This window comes from Chiloscyllium plagiosum, chromosome 19 (genome assembly GCF_004010195.1).
Source record: "Chiloscyllium plagiosum isolate BGI_BamShark_2017 chromosome 19, ASM401019v2, whole genome shotgun sequence".
In the NCBI taxonomy this organism is placed as follows: Eukaryota; Metazoa; Chordata; class Chondrichthyes; order Orectolobiformes; family Hemiscylliidae; genus Chiloscyllium; species Chiloscyllium plagiosum.
Genome location: NC_057728.1, coordinates 49,239,133 through 49,248,231, shown reverse-complemented (window position 1 = coordinate 49,248,231; position 9,099 = coordinate 49,239,133).

Sequence of the window (9,099 nt, the reverse complement as noted above, 5' to 3'; positions counted from 1 at the left end):
TGGGCGGCACGGTGGAACAGTGGTTAGCACTGCTGCCTCACAGCACCTGAGACCCGGGTTCAGTTCCCGCCTCAGGCGACTTACTGTGTGGAGTCTGCACGTACTCCCCGTGTCTGCGTGGGTTTCCTCCGGGTGCTCCGGTTTCCTCCCACAGTCCAAAGATGTGCAGGGCAGGTGAATTGGCCATGCTAAATTGCCCATAGTGTTAGGTAAGGAGTAAATGTAAGGGTATGGGTGGGTTGTGCTTCGGCGGGTCGGTGTGGACTTGTTGGGCCGAAGGGCCTGTTTCCACACTGTAATGTAATGTAATGTAATGTAATCTAAAGAGTCCCACCAGTAAAGAGCACACTGGACTACAGGCCCAGAAACCTAGCTATCAGGACGCATTGGGTCAGTAGAGGTGGCCGGGAGGATAAAGAGTCCCACTGATAGAGCACACCCTATCAAACCAGCATTCCCAGCTGACTGGTAGGTAGCAACTAGTGGTGGTGGCCTGGAGGGTAGAGAAGTCCCACCAGTAGAGAGCACACCTTCCTAGGAGGCTGCTATGGCCGTACGGACAATGCTGGGACAGTATTATTGGCCGGGGGTAGAGAAGTCCCCACTGGGTAAGGAACACTTTGCTGTTGGTCGTATCCAGACAGACACACAGACACACAAAAATCTGCTAAATGGCAGATCAAAGTTTTAAAGCAAACATTGCAGGCTCCCTTATTGAGAAGTACAAGCAGACAGACAAGGGCTGACAGAGCAAATGAAGAGTTGTTGGGATCCATCCCAGACATTAGCGCAATAGAGAGAGTGGATAGATAAGCAGAAGTGGAATAAAACTAAAAAAGGTAGGGGTAATGTTAATACACCAATTAGCAGGTCTAATTGAACAAGTGAGTGCCCCCCATGAGTGGGGGGAGAAAGGACCAGGAGCAAGTTCGAGAACTGGAGAGCAGAAGAAAAAATTTAGAATTCACCTTAGAAAAAAATGTGAGGAGGAGAGAAAAATTGACTGTCTCCCCTCCAATGCAACAGTCCAGCAGGAGTCACTGCTCCCTCTGTTGGACAAACCATGTAGGCGTATAACTTGGCGCCCGTTACCAGAGGAGGCACGGGATCGCAACCGAAAGCAAATTATAAACCCTTCACTCCAGGGGAGAGGCAGCAGATTATGGCCTCCCTGGGCAAATTACAGCCCTGGAGTACAAACACCCGGTTCTGAGAAGAGTTGGATAGTGTATGGGTTGGGCACCAACGACACCAGAGGGACATACACCAGCTGGTGGGCAGCTTACCGAGCGGACAAGTGGAGGCAGATAGCTGGTGGATCTGACGCCACAGCAGCCAAAGACTTTAGGGGAGGACGGTGGAAACATGCAGTTGCCCTCACAGCCGAGGCAGATGCCCAGCAGGCCCTCTTCACCGACTTTAAAGAAGAAATCCAAAGGGTGCTAAGAAATGCTCTCATGAACTGGAGCAGGATCATGAACACTTAGCAACTTCAAGGGGAAGGAACCTCTGAATGCGGGAAACGATTATTTCGAATCTGTCGTCACAAATGCTCGGGGCAAGCAAAGCCAGATCAGGGGGATCAGGCATTCATCCAAGCTTTTAAAGATGGACTCTCCAGCACCCACCAAGCCATCCTGCAAATAGGAGTAATAATGTCCCAGGATTGTGATTATCTAGTTGAGTGGGCGAGCGGGGTGCAGGATGCAGAAGCTCCCACAACAAAGGCAAGACCTGACAAAGCAGCCGACCGAAATGGAGGAGAGAGTAAAACAATCCTGCCACAACTGTGGCCGGTAGGGACACTTTGCTGGAGAGTGTAGGGTCCCACGAGTAGGAGATGGACCAGGAAACAACGTAAAACATTGCAGTCACTGCAAAAGAACATAGACACGGTGTGCTGGGAAAAGCATGGGGCACCCCCAAATGCCACCCAGACCACCACGAGAGTCCAGAGGTCAGCAGAGCCGACAACCAGCTGCCCTCATTCATGAGGGTATGGGAGAGGGGAGAACTTATGTACCCACAGTAATAGGAGAGAGGAAATGAGAGATGCTAGTGGACACAGGAGCTGCTGTATCCATCGCAAACCTACCCTTGCCCCACACAAACAAAAGGATTCAACTAACTGGGGTAGGAGGGGATAAACCACCAGCTTACCCAAGAGAAACTATCCTTGTAGAAATAAATAACATCTATATCTCCATGAGATTCTACATATGCCAAAACAACAAGGGCACCATAATGGGCAATGATCTCATGAAAGAATATAATGTTCTAATCGATTGTGCAAAAGGGAAATTGATTTGGCCCAGACAGGACAGTTGGATGATTGAGATTGGGAAACTTACAAGTCACCTTGAAACTATTAAAGTGGCTACAGTCACCATTCAGGTCTGGAACCGCGAAAAGGGGGGATTTGGAGCTATCTGCACCTCCCCGCGGAGCCTGGGCAGAAACAAAGTTAGATACAGGTCTAGTTAACATTGACCCAATAAGGGCTCCCAGACCAGAGCATGAGGTGTATCGGCAATACCCAATAAAACCCAAAGCAGAACAAGCAGTTGTAAAAATCATGCAAGGACTAGCGAAACAGGGAATCCTGAAAGCAACCACAAGTAAAACTAATTCCCCAAAGATGGCCAGTAATAAAGCCTGATGGGAGCTACAGGCTCACTATTGATTATGCAGAACCAAATAAGGTCATCCCCCAAATTGCACCCCATTGTAGCAGACCCCTCCACCATTTTAAATGACTTGGCCCCCGAGCACAAGATTTTTACTGTTTTAGAGATAGCCAATGAGTCCTAGAACAAATTCGCTTTTGCAGAAAGGGGCAGACAGTGCACGTGGACTTGCCTGCCACAAGGGTTCCACAACAGCCCCAATATTTTCCACAGAGTGATGAGCGACATCCTAAAGAGTGGATTTACCAGAGGGTAGCACTGCCCTCCAATATGTAGATGATATCCTAATTGGTTCAGAGTCCGAGTCAGGACACCAGAAAGCTTTAGGGCTAGTATTGCAGAAATTGGCAACCGCAGGGTTAAAGGTCAGCCCTACAAAAGGCACAGATTGCCAAAAGACAAGTCTTATACCTGGGACCCTCATATCCTAGGGACTCAAAAATGCCCACAAGGCAGCAATCCAACAAATGCCACGACCTGCCACTGTCAGGGGAGTCAAAGGTCATGGGGTTATTAAACTTCAGTCAGAGCTTTATACCCAAGTTCGCAAAATTGGCTGAACCGATCCAGAGGCTAATTAAAGGAGGCAAGCCCACCTTGGAACCTGTAACCTGGGGCCAGAAGAGGAGGCGGCATACAGGCAGCTTAAAATGCAACTCAGGCCCCCGGGCTAAGGCTGCCAGATCCCAGCAAGGATTTTCATATCCACTGTAATAATAGAACATAAAACAGTACAGCATAGAACAGGCCCTTCAGCCCACAATATTGTGCCAACCGTTGATCCTCATGTAAAGGTAAATCTAATGTACAAACCCTCAAATTTCTGTGACCATATGCATATCCAGCAGTCTCTTAAATATCCCCAATGGCCGCTTCCACAACTGCTGCTGGCAACACATTCCATGTTCTCAACTCTCTGCGTAAAGAACCCGCCTCTCTCATCCCCTCTACACTTTCTGCCAAACAGCTTAAAACTATGACCCCTCATGTTAACAATTTCTGCCCTGGGAAAAAGTTTCTGGCTATCAACTCTATTTATGCCTCTCAATATCTTGTATACCTCAATTAGGTCCCCTCTCTTCCTTCTTTTTTCCCCCCCAATGAAAAAAGTTCGAGCTTAGTCAACCTCTCTTCGTAAGATAAGCCCTCCATTCCAGGCAGCATCCTGGTAAGCCTCCTCTGAGCCCTCTCCAAAGCATCCACATCTTTCTTATAATAGGGCGACCAGAACTGGACACAGTATTCCAAGTGCGGTATAACCAAAGTTTTATAGAGCTGGAACAAGATCTCACGACTCTTAAACTCAATCCCCCTGTTAATGAAAGCCAAAACACCATATGCTTTCTTAACAACCCTGTCCACCGGAGTGGCAATTTTAAGGGATCTATGTACCTGCACACCAAGATCCCGCTGTTGCTCCACACTGCCAAGAATCCTGTCTTTAATCCTGTACTCAACTTTCAAGTTCGAACTTCCAAAATGCATCACTTCGCATTTATCCAGGTTGAACTCCATCAGCCACCCCTCAGCCCATCTCTACAACCTGTCAATGTCCCGCTACAGCCTACAACAGTCCTCGATACTGTCAACGACACCTCCAACCTTTGTGTCATCTGCAAATTTGCTAATCAATCCTTCAATCTCATCTAAGTCATTAATAAAAATTACAAAGAGTAGAGGCCCAAGAACACAGAGCCCTGTGGAACATCACTCACCACTGTCTTCCAGGCAGAATATTTTCCTTCCACTACCACTCGCTGTCTTCTGTCGACCAGCCAATTCTGTATCCAGACAGCTAAATTTCCCTGTATCCCATTCCTCCTGACCTTCTGAACGAGCCTACCATGGGGAACCTTATCAAATGCCTTGCTGAAGTCCATATACACCACATCCACCACTCAGCCCTCACCAACTTGTCTAGTAACATCCTCAAAGAACTCAATAAGATTTGTGAGGCATGATCTGCCCCTCACAAAGCCGTGCTGACTGCATTTAATCAAGCCATGCTCTTCCAGATGGTCATAAATCCTATTCCTTAGAATCCTTTCTAACACCTTGCAGATGACAGACGTGAGACTGACTGGTCTGTAATTGCCGGGGATTTCCCTAGTTCCCTTCTTGGGGAGAAATTACATTTGCCTCCCTCCAGTCCTCAGGTACGACTCTGGTGGAGAGCGAGGATGCAAAGATCTTCGCAAGCGGTGAAGCAATCACATTTCCTCGCTTCTCAAAGCAGCCGAGAACAAATCTGATCTGGCCCTGGCGACTGGTCAGTCTTAAATGTTTGTCAAGATTTTCAACACATCAGCTTCCTCAATCCCTATCCATTCCAGCATGCTTATCTGCTCAATGATTTCATTCACTACAAGGTCCTTTTCTTTAGTAAAGACAGAAGCAAAAAAACTCATTTAGGGCTTCCCCTACCTCCTCAGACTCTATACACAAGTTCCCTATGCTATCCCTGATTGGCCCTACTCTTTCTTTGATCATTCTCTTATTCCTCACAAACGTGTAAAATGCCTTTGGATTCTCCCCAATCCTTCCTGCTAAGCCTTTTGCGTGCCCCCTCCTGGTTCTCCTCAGACCATTTTTGAGCTCTTTCCTCGCCTGCCTGTAATCCTCTAGAGCTGAGCAAGACCCTTGCTTCCTCCACCTTACGTAAGCTGCCTTCTTTCTTTTGAAGAGAAGCTCCTCCGCTCTCGTCATCCAAGGTTCCTTTATCTTACCCCTTCTCGCCTGTCTCAGAGGAACACATTTGTGCATCACTCACAACAACTGTTCCTTAAACAGTCTCCACATGTCTATTGTGCCCTTTCCATGGAGCAATTGTTCCCAGTCCATGCTTCCCAACTCACGTCTGATAGCATCATAGTTTCCTTTTCCCATTGGTGCCTGCTTCTCTCCTTCTCCATAGCTATGTAGAACGTGAGGTAGTTGTGGTCACTATCACCAAAATGCTCTCCCACCGCAAAATCTGACACCTGCCCCAGCTCATTGCCGAGCACCAAATCCAAAATGGCCTCTCCCCTCACCGGTCTGTCAACGTACTAAGTTAGGAAACACTCCTGAACACACCTTACAAAAACAGCTCCTTCCAAACCATCTGCTCGAAGGAGGTTCCAAATCAATATTGGGAAAGTTGAAGTCACCCATTACAACATTCACACTTTTCCAAAATCTGCCGACCTATGCTTTCTTCAATTTCCCTGCTGCTATTGGGGGGCCCGTAGTAAACCCCTAATGAGGTGACTGCTCCCTTACTGTTCCTAATTTCCACCCAAACTGACTCAGTAGGCACACCCGAAACGTCGATTCTCCTGTTCCCTAGATGCTGCCTGACCTGCTGTGCTTTTCCAGCAACACATTTCCATCTCTTACAATTCAAAGGAAACCAAGCAGCAGACCGAGCAGCTTAGAAAGCCCTGGAACAAGCAGCCATTAATGAGACTGCAATAGCCACTACTGAATTAGCAAAAGATGTTATCCAAATTCAGCAGCTGCAGGAAGACATCCCGCAGGAAGAGAAAGAGCAATGGGAACTGCAGGGGGCATTCAAAGGGGGAGATGGTGTCTGGAGGAGAGCAAATAAGGTGGTAGCACCAGCGTGTTAACAGAACACATTGCTTGAACTGCACCACGGGCTCCTCACAGGTGGAGAGGCCATGATAGCAAGCCTAGGGACAGAGTGGTGGTGGAAGGGAATGGGAAGAGATGTGGCCAAGTACTGCCGCAGATGAATGGTTTGTGCGCAACATAACCCAGGGAGACCCATAGAAGTTAGGATGGGACACCAGCCCAGACCTAGAGGGCCCTGGGAACACCTTCAGGTGGATTTTACAGGGCCACTATGACCCTCCCGTGGGAAAATGTACTGTCTGGTCATCATAGACCAATTCACCCAGTGGGTAGAAGCATTCCCGACCAAAAGCTGCACTGCGACCATTGTGGCCAAAATATTAGCAGAGGTGGTAATCCAGAGGTTGGAGGAGGGAGGGAAGTCCCCTCCAGATCGACTTTGACCAAGGGACACATTTTAAAGGCAAGATCATGAAGACCGTATGCCAATTACTCGGCATTAGACAAAAATTCCACATCCCCTATCACCCCCCAGAGCTCAGGGATGGTAGAGAGAACGAATAGCACACTCAAAAATGTTTTAGCTAAAGAACATGAGCTAAAGTCTGCCAACCATATTAATGAGATTAAGGCAACTGGGCTAACACCACATGAATTAATGACTGGACGAGAAACGCAATTGCCAGAGACAATAATCACAGGTGGCGCCGATGTGGGTCCACTAAAAGACAAAATCTGGCAATATGTGATTGAACTAAGCGCCCAATTGAAAAGGGATGCAGAAATCTGTAGCTGACAAGCAGGACAGGGCAGGACAACTCTAAGTCTTCCCTGAAGTCCCAGCAGGAGGAAGCTGCGTCCGAGTGAGAGCATTAGCTGACAAACCAGACTTTGCCCCTAAATAGAATGGGCCATATGATATGGTAATAGGTGGGGACACCTGTGCCTGCATAGATAGTCAAGGAAAAGGCACATGGAAGCACTGGACCCAACTAAAACAGTTTAAAGACTCCTGTGACCAAACTAATGTCATTGACTATGCCCCAGGTGCAAACAGGAGCAGCAGACAAGATGGTCATCCAGGGGAAATACCGAAAACACAACAGAACAAGGCACAACTGCACCTCCTAATGGAGGAAAGACTTTAACTGTTAGGTATATACATGTTGCAGTTAAAATACAGTTATCTGTATTTCATTGTATTTAAGTGTCACAAGTGTTGGGAGCATGTCAGGTTGAGGATTAACGCTTCTATAAAACCCACCTAAGCTTGCATGGGAACCGACTGTCCGCTACGCACTGGCGTGATTAGTGGAATCACTATTTGTGGCTACCCGGGTGTGGACCCCTCATGATCTCGGGAGCGCCATGGAAAAGGACAGATAGGGAAATACAAACGGGGACTCCAGGGTAGGTGTGTGCAGTTGGACAGGACCACCAGCCCATGGGGCCAGGCCCCCTTGCCAAGGGAAGGGAAGACCCATTTAAACCTGGTAATTACCCATTCTGTTTCACAGGGCAGGGATGGGGATGTGCTTATGCCCTAGTTCCCAAAAATGACCCATGCGTCCAGACTCTGTGCACTTAACACTGTACAGTCACTAGGGGACAGTTTATCTGCACCTGTAGCAAGCGGGCATGCCTGAATGTAACAGCCAGCAGACAGTTCATATGTGGTCAGTGCAATGGCACTCATGACAGCTGCCACATGGACATACCCATTTGATACTTACAGGCAAGGGAATTTGGGGACGACATGGGTGGACAGAAACAGAAGGACAGGACAATGCTTGTTACCGAGCAGCGAAGGGCTTTATTTTCCTATTTAAGGGGACTTTTGACAGATACCCCAGACCTCCCAAACCTGTTCGCAATAGGGACAATTGCACCCCTTACTGTACCATGCCCCAGCGGGGGACATATTCGGAGAAGGATAGTGACCCGCTCCATCAGTCAAGAGTTCTGTGCTGACTGGCAGATCCCCACCACTTTGGGGTCATCACTGGGATATGGATTTCTGGGATCTCTATCTTTGGGGGACATAGCAGGAGTAGTCAGCGCTAAAAACCGAAATTATCTTGTATGTGGCCTGACTATCCTAGGCAACAGTATCTCAAAAGCTCTGGAAGCAATTAACACAGCTGGCTGAACTCAGACTCTACACACAGACACATTATGTGGTGGATTATCAATTAGCACAGCAAGGAGGAATTTGTACAATTATTGGTGAAAATTGCATCACCCATGTTGCCTCTTATAATATTACAGAAGCCATCAAGAATATCAGAGACCAGATAGACAGTTTTCAACAGGGAGCCACAATTACAGACTGCTGACTAAATTGGTTGCTGGGTAAATCTTGGGGACCCTATTTGGCACATGGGATAGTTTTCCTCATTGCACTCATGCTGGTATTCTGTGTGGGCCTCACATGTTTAAAGTTCTGTTGCAAGGCGCTACTGACAAGAACTATACCAGCAGTGAGTGTCACCACAGAAGAGCCCTCCAATGAAATTAGCACTTCATGATACCCCACAGGACGGGGAGCTCCTAGAGATTACCTACCTCTACATTTAAAATTGTGTGGTCTACAGGAGATCTCCAAAGTCACCTCCTTGACCACAAAGATGGAGGTGAAGAGGGAGATGGTATGAGGCAAGGTGATACTAGGCACACGGACACACAAGATGTCCACTGAGCCATCAGTTGGCCAACTTGACATACAAGATGGCAGCCGGATACAATGAGGAGAAACAGCAGAGCAGATACAGACACTGCCTGGGGCCACCAGAATGCCAGCACAATGCACTTACAACCTAGTTGATTAGTTTAAGGC